This window comes from Megascapheus bottae, chromosome 30 (genome assembly GCF_031878675.1).
Source record: "Megascapheus bottae isolate mThoBot1 chromosome 30, mThoBot2.hap1, whole genome shotgun sequence".
In the NCBI taxonomy this organism is placed as follows: domain Eukaryota; kingdom Metazoa; phylum Chordata; class Mammalia; order Rodentia; family Geomyidae; genus Megascapheus; species Megascapheus bottae.
Genome location: NC_143538.1, coordinates 8,369,319 through 8,381,913, shown reverse-complemented (window position 1 = coordinate 8,381,913; position 12,595 = coordinate 8,369,319).

The following is a 12,595-nucleotide window of genomic DNA, read 5'->3' as shown; positions in this document are numbered from 1 at the left end:
GATTTTCTCAAGGCTAGAGCTCTACCACTTGCGCTTCAGCACCACTTCCAGCTTTTTTCTATGTATGTGGTACCGAGGAACCGAACCTGGGTCTCCGTGCATGCTAAGCAAGCACTCTACCACTAGGCCAAACTCCCAGCCCCTGTCCCTGAGCTTTTTTGCTCAAGGCTAGTGCTCTACCACTTGAGCCACAACTCTACTTCTGGCTCTTGGTGGTTAATGGAAGATCAGAGTCTCACAGACATTTCTGTGTGGGCTCTCAGCCTCAGATCCTCAGATCTCAGCCTCCTGAAGAGCTAGGACTACAGTTGTGAGCTACTGGGGCCTGGTGATTGTTCATTTATAATTCAGACTTTTCCTTTCTGAGCCTCATTTTGGATAGTTTCTATTGTTATGTCTCCAACTATGCTGATGTCTTTCCCTGTCACATCTAATGCGTTACTAATCTCATTTCATATATTTAAACAAACAAACAAAAACTTTTTGGGGGGTCTTGGGAATGGAACCCAATATCACCAACTTTTTGGAAACACTTTTTAATTGCTAAAAGTTGTATTTAGGTCACTCTAAATCTCCCTCTCTAATATATTTTGTTCTATCTTCTTGAACACATGGAGCATATTCATAGAGGCTGCTTTAATGTCTTTTTCAAAAAATTTAATCACCTCTAATCCAATCTAAGTTTCATTTTCATTGATTTGGTTTTTCTTCTAGGAATGGAACATCTCCGTTCTTTCTGTACTTGAGTTTGTTGTTGGATATTGTGAATTTTATAATGCTTGTCACTAGATTTTGTTATAATTGCCTATATGATACTTTTCTTCTTAAAATTTCTTATCCTTAAGTAGTTGGACAAAGAGATTTTAACTCAACATGTCAGTTTGTGAGAATAAAGCCCCTTGATTAATGTTGTGATTTTTAAAATAGCGGTACCCTTTGTTCCGGCACACACGCACATAAGTTACTTGGAGAAGTCGAGCCTTTCAAGTTTAGTTCAAGCTGTGCTCTAATGAATACAGAGTCTTGGGATACGTTTATTCTGCTACTACCCCATATCCTGTGTGTTAGTCTTTCTATGGAAACACAAACTATTCATAGTACAGTTATTACCAAAAATTGCTCAGTATAGTACTGTATTAGTCTGTTGCTGCTACAAGAAAACACTGCTGCTGTAACACAAGACTACAGGCTGGTGTTTAAAATAACAGAGATGTGTTTCTCACCATTCTGGAGGCTAGAAGTCCAAGATGAAGATACTGTTTGCGGTAAGCTCTCTTCTAGCTATGTTCTCACATGGCCTTGACTTGATGTCTGCCTAACGGGTGAGAAGAAGGCTTTCTCCCAGTTCTCTCATTAGGACGCTAATCCTAAAGGACTACCCCCCCCCCATATTGTCTCACTTGTCCTTAAATACTTCCTAATGCCAAATACAGTTTTAGCTGTGCTATAGCCTAAAGCCTGCCTCTAGGCTGAAAGCTGGTATAATCTTTAGGGATCATCTGATTTGTTTCCTTTCTCACATTCCAGTGCTGTCTGATGGTGATATCTCAAAAAAAAATTCTTTCACTTATTTTTTTAAAACCAAGTTTCTAGTAATTTAAGTGCAAAGATAAACGCAGCGTCTGTACATTATCAAAGCCGGAAAGCAGCAGTATACATTTAGAATGGATTTAGTTCACGTAAAATAAATGCTTAGCAATGCATAGAAAATGAGGGCATTAAACTTTCCTACACTATACCTGTTTGCTAGTTGAATCTATGTGGAAATATTTGAAAATTTTCGAATGAGAGTAAAAGACAGTCATATCTTTTTCTGGCAAACCACAAGAAAGCAAACAAGCATGTAAATAAAGCAGAAAGGTCAGTGTGTGTTAGAGCCTTTGAGTTACTGATTGCTTACATTTTCATCCTACTAAAAACTACTTCACCACAATGACATTCATTCTTTAACCACCAGAGGAACTGCTACTCTGAAGATTAAAACTAGGTTGTATTGTTATTATAATCGTGTGATTATTTAAGTTGTCAAAAATAATTGCTACAGCTGGGTACCAATGGCTTATGCTTGTAATCTTTACTCAGGAGGCTGAGCTTTGAGGATCACAGTAAGAAGTCAGCTTTGGCAGAGGATCCATAAGATTCTTTTCCAGTTAACCACCAAAAAACCAGAAGTGGAGCTGTGGGTTCAAGTGGTAGAGAAAAGCCTTGTGCAAAAAAAAAAAAGAAAAAGAAGGCAAAGCATGAGACCCTGAATTCAAACCATAGTACTGCCACACTTCTTGAGCAGCCATGGGATTAAGGCCTGATAAATACATTGTTAAATATCCTAACTCAAAGTAAATTAACTACACCTTCCTTATCATATACCATTGCTTAGCCTGTCCCACCTTAAATGGGCTCAGAACACCTATGTTAGCCCACAGTTGGGCAGCCATCTAACACAAAGCCTACTATATTTTATAAACTGGTACATACAGAATATATTTTATTCAATACCTGCATCCAAAACTTGGCAGTATAGCCCACTTTGTGGCATGTGCTCTTGACCCTTGTCATGATAAGACTCATAGGCAACAGAGGCCCAGAGGGCAATGCTCCTATCACCAGCCCAGAGAAAGGTCAAGGTAGGATCTAGATACTGTGGGTTGATTCACCACTGTAAAGTTGTAAATTGAACTATAGTAAATGGGACCCTCTTGTTCCTATGGTGAACCTTCAACCAGTTTAGAGAAGAAGAAGGCGTGTGTGTGGGGGGGTGCGGGGAGGATAGTGTAATGAAATAGACTATGAATGTCAGTTTTCATCTGAGCAATGTTTTGTGCTTTTTCCCAGTTGGATTTCATTCTCAATAATTTGGCTCTGGCACATGGCCACCTCCCCAAACACACACACACACACACACACACACACACACACGAGTGCAGAATTGATGGTGGTGAAAAGTTCAGTCTCCCTTTTTATTTCCAATTATAGCTAAGAATATTTTTTATAGCCATGGCACTCTCTAAAATGTGGAGTTTTGCAAGGCCTGTTTATTTTACTTCCACTCCATTGTAGGGTTAGGAAGTGAGATTTGTTTTTCTTGCTCGTTCTGAAGGCTTTGCAGTTCCTTCTGGATTAGTTCTGATTCTCATTCTAGTCCATTCCATATATGCAGATTGAGCTGCGGGAGTCAGAAAGTCCCTAACTAGGATTAAGGTTATTGGTAAATGAACCAGCACAAGAAAAGAAGGAAGCATGCTACAAGCAAGCTACATAAGCAAGGCAACTGACATAGTGCCTCTATGGACATTTTAGGAAAATCCCTCCCTTATCTAAGGTGTTGATTTCTGTGTGCTCTATACTCATGGACAGGACGGAGGAAGAAGAGGCCAAAGAAAGGAAGATGAAGAGGAGGGGGATGGGGAAGAGAAAAGGAAAGAAGAAAAAGAAAATGAGGAGAAGGAAGAAGAAAGAGAAAGAGGAAAGGAGGAGAAAGAGGAAAAAAAGAGAAGAAAAAAGAAGATAATGAGGTACCTTCAGAGAGAGAGACAGAAAGAGAGAGACAGAGAGAGAGAGACAGAGAGAGAGACAGAGAGAGAGAGAGGAGAAAGCATAGTTACACAAATTTTATTAGGGAGTATTGTTATAATTTTTATATCATATCGTTAATTATTGTTGTGAATTTTCTTGCTATATTTAATTTAGAAATTAATCTTTACCATGCATATATATGCATGGAAAAAGGAATAGCACATGCTGTACTTTTTGTTTGTTTATTTTTGGTCAGTCATGGGTCTTGAACTCAGGGTTGATGCAGTGTTCTTTGTGCTCAAGCATTCTACACTTTGTGCCACTTCCTGTTTTCTGTCATCTGTTGGAGATGAGAGTCTCGCAGACTACTGACTGGACTGATTTCAAACCATGATCCTCAGATCTCTGCCTCCTGAGTAGCTAGGATTATAGGCATGAGCTATGATACAGCTCTTAATGAATGCACTAAATCACAAGGTCTAGAAATAAATCTAATACAGTAACTGCTTTTTCAAGTATTAACTATAAATAACATGCCAAGATATGTGCAAAAATAGTACTATGATTTTAAGATATCCTCGTTTTCTCTTCATGATAATGTCAATGGACTATCGACAACAGTGATTTATTGCCATGTACTTCGTAGAAGGGAGGGCTAAAAAACTTCAAGCAGAGTACATGTAAACAGGAACTTTTCTCTCTCATCCAAGTTTAAGGACACCACCCCCCCCCCTCGATTCTATCCATACACTCCTTGAAGATCTCTGGGTCAGGAATATGAATCTCAGTCCTAATGAACAGAAAGGACATACCTGAGAATTGTGAGTTTTGTATAACTGGTGAAACTTGTGGAGTGTCAGAGATTTAATTTGTATCTGCCACAATAATGATGGGGTATCCAGGTACACGGTGGAAAAAAATAGTGTTTACTGGACAACAGGTCAACTTCTTCATGACATGAGGCTTCTTTTTTCTGTGGTTTCTGAGCCAAGAAAGTGTGCTCCCCAGTTCCTCAAAAGACTAGAGTTCCTCTTTAACCCAGCAATTCCACAACTTGGCATTTACCCAATCGTCCAGAAACAAGGACAGACTAAAGCCGCTAGCACAACGATGTTCATTGCAGCACTATTTACCATAGCAAAGATATGGAACCAATCCAGATGCCCCTTAGTTGATGAGTGGATCAACAAGATGTGGTATTCATGCACAATGGAATTCTATGCTGCTGTCAGAAAGAACAACATTGCCCCATTTGTAAGGAAATGGAAAGACTTAGAAAAAAAAATCATACTAAGTGAAGTAAGCCAGACTCAAAGGAACATAGGCTCAATGGTTTCCCTCATTTGTCATAATCAGTAGAAACCTTGGGCTCTCCTAGCAGAGATTTACAACAGAACAAAACCTAGATACATAAGGCCATCTAGTATGACGCTAAATGAAAGGACCTCCAGGATATAGAAACAAAAAGCCATATAATGAGTGATTGTTGTCCTCAATGTACTATGTTATCTCTATTTTCTTTTGCTGTCCTTTGGTTATCTCCTATTGTTACAGTATTCCACCTTGTTATCTGATATATTGTATATATCCGTATTTGGTTATGCTAAGTAGGATAGGGAAGGGAGAAAAACAAGACGAGGGGCGGGGGTGGGGGGAGGGAAATGGGGACCAAGACATGAGAAAGGGTATCAATGTTTGTGAAGTAATGCACCTTCTATCTGGTGAATATGATGTAACCATTCTATTAATTACAATAAAAAATACATGGAAAAAAAAAAAAGAAAGTGTGTCCCCAGTACTGAAGGACTTCACCTAACACATGGTTTCTTGCCCAACTCTCAAACTGGAAATCAAGACATCAATGTAAACCGACAAACTGAACATGTTTGCTTGTTTGTTTTCTTTTTGCCTTTGGTCCTTTGACCAAGCCACATACTCTTGGATTTGGGACTACATAATTCTGTTCCTACCCAGTGTGTCCCAACCTGAAAGTCACTGGAATTTGGGGTTCATTTTTATCCTCCCTCCTTAAGTCATTAGTCCCCGCATCCTGTCACACTAATGCCTTAAAGGGCATTAGGAAGCCAGGCTTGTTTCAAAATTCCATGAGAACCACAGCATTGAGCCAATACAACTTGAGACTGAAAATGGAAAAGGCTGTGAACAAGACCTGGCTGGCAACCACCTCTGTGAATCATTACAAAAATACTGTCCCCAGTTGTGGTAGAGAAGGCAGAATTGCTGGTGAGTTTATCTGATGAGATCCTGATACTCTGACCTCTTCGAGCATTCCATAATATGTTGGTTGTTAGGGCTTCCGTCTGGTATCCTGGTTACATTAAAATTTGGGTTGCTTTATTCTATTTTTGATTCCCTTGCAGTTCCAATGTGTTTAAAAAAAACTATATTTCTTTCTCAGATTGCAAAATAATACATAGTCATTGTACAGGCAAAAAAAAAAAACCACAAAGGGAGGTAGAGATTTTTTTAGATGTATATAGTCTCAGATTCTATTTGGATTCTAGTATAGACAATACGTTGGTAAGCTGTGTGCTTTTTAAATGAAAACAATATAATAGAGTCTGGACTATAAAATGATTGTTTATTTGCTTTAGAGGAAACCTTACATAAGACTAGCTAGTTTAACATACGCTTTCTAAAAAAGAAAAAAAAAATGAGGAGATTGAAATTTGCCCAAGGCTCCCAGCCTGTGAGCTAGCGTCAGGAATGGAAGCCAGCCTGCTCATCTCGTGACCTACCCATGTTCCATCTGGGTTCATTTCAGACAAGAGCTGCAAGGGCTGTGGCCTTTCCGCCTCCTGACCCTGAGGAAATGAAGATGAGTTCCCAGGCTTCCTGAGCAGGAAATGTGGTCCCATGTCTTAGATCTTAAGCTATTTAACATCTTTGAAATGTTCATTCTCTGTGGGGAAATTTAAAATGTGAGGGACAACAAAAGACTCTTTCCCATGCAAAAACGATTTTGGATTATCATTAGGAAGTTAGAACAACAACAACAACAAAAGGCAGCTCACACCTATAATCCTAGCTACTCAGGAGGCTGAGATCTGAGATTGTGGTTGGAAGCCAGCCAGAGTAGAAAAGTCCCACAAAGATTCTTACCTCCAATTAACCACTCAAAAGCTGCAAGTGGAGCTGTAGCTCCAAGTGGTAAAACACTAGCCCTGAGAAAAAGAGCGTGGGGTATAATTTGAACATGGGATGGGATGATGTTTAGTCAAGTGTAATATTATGTCATGTGCAGTGCAGTACACACTACAGCATGGTGTATCTAGCATTGGTAGTATTTAACACAGGATAGGAAAATATGTGCAAAATTCTGAATAGGTATTCTTATATTTAAATCCTGTCCCTATCCTTGTATGTGTGTGCATGTATGTGTGTATGTGTGTGTGTGTGTGTGTGTGTGTGTGTGTGTGTGTGTGTGTGTGCTTGTTGGTATTAGCCCTTGAATTCAGGATCTGAGCATTGTCTCTTAGCTTTTTTTGCTTAGGGATGGTGCTTTACCACTTGAGCCACAGCTCCACTTCTGGTTTTTTAGTGGTTAATTGAAGATAAGAGTCTCAAAGTCTTTCCTGCCTGGGATGGCTTCCAACTGGGATCTTCAGACCTCAGTCTCCTGAGTAACTAGGTAACTAGGATTACAAGCATGAGTATAGATGTCTTTCCTGTTGAAAACCACACACACACACACACACACACACACACACACACACACACACACACACACACAGATTACTCAGCTGTCATGTCAAAACAGTAGTCTTCCCTTATCTGAGGTTTTGCACCTAGGTTTCAGTAACACATTTTCAACCATGAGCTGAACATATAAATGGAAAATTCCAGAATAAGCCATCCATGAGTTTCAAATTATGTGCCATTCTTACTGTTTTGTTTTGGCTTTTTTTTTTTTGAAATCTTACATTATCCTGCTGTGTCTGTCTTACCAGGGAGATAAATTGTCATTTCATTCAGCCTATCCACACGTTATATGCTACCCTCCTGTTGGTACAATGAAGGCTTCTTGGTTATCAAATCAACTGCTGCTGTATCACAATGCTTGTGTTCAGATAATCCTTACTTTACTTAACTATGACCCACAAATAGCAAGTAGAGTGATGGAAAGGACTCAAAGGGACCTACACATGAAAAGACTGATAAATTCTAGAATTATATGGCAACACTGCAGGACTGGAGGGGTAGGAGTGGGGTATAGAATGAGTTCATGGGTTCATACAATCCATGCTTTCAAGCATCCACTGGGGTCTTGTAACAAATCCCCCACATGTGGAGGTGGGCTGGGGACTACGCTGCAAATAGAGTGGCTAAATGGCATTCTCTTATATGATTGTGCTAAATTATTTTTAGCCCGTCTTACTGAGATTGGTATTTTTGGTATGATTTTTGCTGGGGTGAATATATGTAAGGATCACTATGTGGTTAATGTCTCGATATCAAAGGTATATTCATTTAAAATTATGGCAGATATTAATCAGATTGCCTTCCAAGACATTGTAACAATTTTTATTCTCCCCAACAATGTGTGAGAATGTCTGTTTCTATATATCCTTACCAGCTCAGCATGTTAAAAAAAATGACTTTTCATCTTTTATAGCCTGGAATGTGAAAAATAGACTCTTTTTGTAACTTCAGTTCTACCACTCTGCTCAATTCTAGAATAAGTATTCTGAAGATAAGTTGTTCCGAAAATGCACCCTCTTACAGATCCAAAGGCCAGACCAGAGAATTCTGGTGAAGAAAAATTTTAGCTTTTCTTATTTTCTTTTCTTTATTTCTGCAAGTTGAATCCAATTTATCCAAGCTGCTGGAAATTGCGAATGATTGACAAGAAGAGGACCCAGCCCCTTAAAATGGTGTGCTTAAACGTGCCACAGCATGATTGCTGGAAAGCTTTTTACATTCCTTTAGATAGATCTGTATACGATAAAATACTCTGTTATCATTTTCTGTGGCATTTGCCCCTCTTGGTGCTGAGAGGCGTTGTCTTCTTTCATCTATATGCTGAATTACAGACATACATGATCAAATGAAGTCAAGACAAGACTCAAGCCTTTAAAAAAAAAAAAACTTGCCTACAGCAAATAGAAAAAAAGCCAACGGTGCCAAGATTTTGCAGGCCAAATGGAGTCAGGAGTTGTGCAATTATCCTGTAGAGGTTGAAATTTCTGACAAAAAAAAAGAGAGAGAGAGAGAAAAGAAACAGGGACCTTATTGAAAATCGAAGCATAAAACGAAGCTCTCACTATCTCTCTTTGCCATTTTAGCACTTCACGAACACAAATGTTGAAAACCATACTTTCTGATCTCCAGGGTTTGTTTTCCTCCATAAAGTCCAGGATGAAATAGATTTTCCATTCTGGAATTTTCTGAATTGGTCATTTTGGCTCTATCTTAACCCAGGGTTTTGAATCAGACCAGAGCGTTCCATGCTTTCCCACTGTTTGACTGAACACAAAGATCTGTTCTTTCACTCAGGGGACATGTATTGGAGCCTACAGTGTATTGAGTCCCCATTGGACCCTAGGGAAGGAATTAATGAGGAAGACATTGTGGTTGCTGGCCAAGTCCCTCATTAGAGAAAGACAGGGGCTGGAGCCAGTGTGGGTAAGCAGCTACTCTCAGGCTACTGGCAGGGGTTCTTGGGCTCAAATGAACCAATCTGCCTCAAAAGCTCTACTTCCTGGAAAAGCAGTTGAAGTTCATGATCCCATCTTATTCTGCCACTGGTGAAGGAAGGATCCTCTGTCCTAATTAACATGAGATGGCCAAACGCAGTACACCTGGCACTGGACAGATAAGCCTGCCTGCGGCTGGTGAGCCACATATACTCACAGCCTCAGGGCTGGGATGGGGAGAGGACAGCTAGGCAAGGGGTAACACAAATCAGGAGCAGAGTGAACCAGCAGGGCTTGTGCTCAGCAGGCTCTGTTAATATGGAAAGGATGAGATGCCCTCTGGCTCCTGGGATGGTTTTGCTTGAATTACATTGCAGGCTGCTAAGACTATGAAACCTATCAGGTTTAGGACTAGATGACAGGCAGCTGTCCTGTGGATTAGAGGGACGAGTTGGGGGGCTTGGCTATACCGTGGGGGAGCCACCTCTGGAGAGGGCAGAAGGAACTAGACCTTGGGCCCCCATGGGAATCAGTGCATCACGTGGAAGTTCAGGCCTTCCAGTGCAATCCATTAGATTTCTAATGGATGATTTCCTTTCTATATTACTTTCTAACAGAAGCCCAGGATTAGCTTCAATGGTGTGAGCTAGGTTTCTGCCATTTGTAGCCTAAACTCAGGCCTACCCTCAGCACTCACTGACCCACCATAGTGCTGTGTCTACTGTCTTTCTATCCGGCTGATATTAAAAGTCCACTTCTTCTGAAAAGAACTTCCCAATCTGGAAATAAAGGTTGAATTCCAATCCCTTCCTGAGACTCCCAGGTAGGCTGGGATGCATGCTTCACCACAGAACATCCTATTTCTCCACCTGGAGAGACTGGTTCAGGGAGGGATGCAACCCAGAAGGGGCTCAAACAGGACTTAACTAGTGAAAAATAAAAACCAAAGCTCGCTTTCTATGAAGGCTGTTAAGTGGGAAACGTTAAGGGGAGATTTGCTGCAGGATCAAATGTAAAGAAGGCACTGCCTGAGAGTGAGGGTTAACACAAAAAGTTACAGGACAGAATGACTGGGAAGAGGGAGGCTGATGGAGAACGGACGCCCGTTCTGCTCCCAACCAGGAACGCTGGCATGGGAAATATGGTGGTTCTCCTTTATCTGCAGGGGATTCTAGTCCAAGGTTCCCAGTGAATGTTTGAAACTTCAGATGTACTGTTCCCCAACTACACTAAGCTTTTCCTATATGATATAGCCGAATTCATAAAATCAAGAAGTTAACAGCCTCAACTAACACCAAAATGGAACAATTTTACTAATATACTATAATAAAAATTTTATGATCCCCCCCCACGTACACTATTTTGGAGATATTCAGTTTGAACTCAGGATTCACATTTTTTTCTAGGCAGGCACTCTGCTCTACCACTTGATCCATGTCTCTAGCCCTCCCTTTCTTTTCTTTAATTATTTTCCAGTAGTCTTGTACTTTTCCACAGGCCTGCCATGGACCTTGATCCTCCTTACTTATGCCTCCAAGTATAGCTGTTGTGAGTGACATGAATGATCACATGACTTAGTGATTGAAACGGGTATCTCGCTGTCTGGGTTAGCCTGAAATTATGAGGCACCCAGTCTCCACCTCCTAAGGTGCCGTGATTGCAGGCATGAGCCACTGTGCCTCACAAAAACACCTTATTTTTACAGCACTCACACTTCAATGTTGACTGCCAGCCACTGAAACTGTAAAACACAAAACCATGGAATATGGCAGAACTATGGTACCCTTGAATCCTTCAGATAAATTAAGCCGATCCATCCATTCTTCCTTTTTTGGTTTTTGGTGTAAGTTGGTTTGCCATGAGTTCTTGTTTCTTGAGGCTAAAACCACAACTGACTAATGGATTCGTAGGTGCTTCATTTGTTCCTTCTATACTAACTTGCTGGAGATTTAATCTATGATTTTTTTTCTGGTTATTATGCCTGGGTAATAACAATGCAACCCTAACCCTCCAGTGGCTTGGAAAACCATCTCCCTGGCCTCCAACTGCTCATTCTGTGCTTTGAGCTAAACGGTCACTGACCTGCCCTAAGCATTTCATTCCTTCTACTTGACTCAGTCTTCTGTTCTTCATCTTGCTAGCTCCTTTGGCCACTCAGCTTCAATTTCCCTGATTCAGAAAAACCTTAACTTTCTCTAAAAGCTAAGGTATTGTGCAACTCATCCATCTCATGATTGTTGGTTGTCTTTAGCACACTCTTATCATTGTCTGACCTTTTCTTGTTGATATGTTCATTAAATCTTCTGCTTACTTCTGGACCCCAAGCTCCACACAAACATGGGTCTCCTCTGTATTCCCAGTGCTAAGAACCCTGCCTGACACATAGGAAAGCTCTAAAGATGTTTATGGAATCCATTAATGAACAACCACACAGCGTGAGCTGTTATTTTTGTAGGAACATGTACCTTAAATAGTAAGCACTTTCCATGGATGACTCAATCCATGAAGTCACCTTGAGTGAGTATTCTTACCACTTGATCTGTAGGGAAACTGAGGTTTGGAGAGACTAAACAATTTATCTAATGTAACCTACCTGATAAATGGTATAGGTACAATTTAAACATTCATTTCCCAAATGTTTGGTCTTCACTTTTCAGTGATAATCTGATTGATCTCAAATTTTAATACTATAAAATTCTACCAGACAAAAATGCTTGCTAGGTCTTGGTTGCAATTTGGGAATGATTTATATAATTTTGCTCTTGTAGAAAGAACTGGATATTTTCTCTGTATTATATCTTTTAAGGAAATAAAGTCCCACGATGGGTCTAAATGGACATTCAAATACATATGGAGGAGACTGGTCATGCCTGAAATGTGTATTATCAAGATGAAACACTAACTGCTTAGTGGACAGCTCCAGTCTTCAGAAGTATTTGTGACAAAATACATAGGTAAATAGAACAGTCAAGGAGGTCACAATAGTTTCACATTTAAGGGGTTAATACTGCATATGTGGGTGGAATAGTGTGTGTGTGTGTGTGTGTGTGTGTGTGTGTGTGTGTGTAAGACAGAGTCTCTCTGGACTCAGAATGTGAAAAGAAAATAAAGTCAAGGTTTGAAATTATGTTTGAAACTATAATTGACATGAACACATTGTTGGTTATTAGAGTTATTGTTGGTTATTAGACTTCACAAAGTCTGAAGAAACTGTATGTGGAAGAAAAGCTATACTATAACAAAATGACAACATATAATAGAAATTGAAAGACTCATTTGAAGTTCAATTGTGTAAAACATCCAGCTGTCAAAGATAGAATTGCTTAGACTTTTAAAGTTTATTTAATCTTTATGTAGACTTTTACAGGTAAGAATATCAACTGAGCCCAGGAGAGCTCTTTTATCCTCTTCTTTGAGAAATGTGA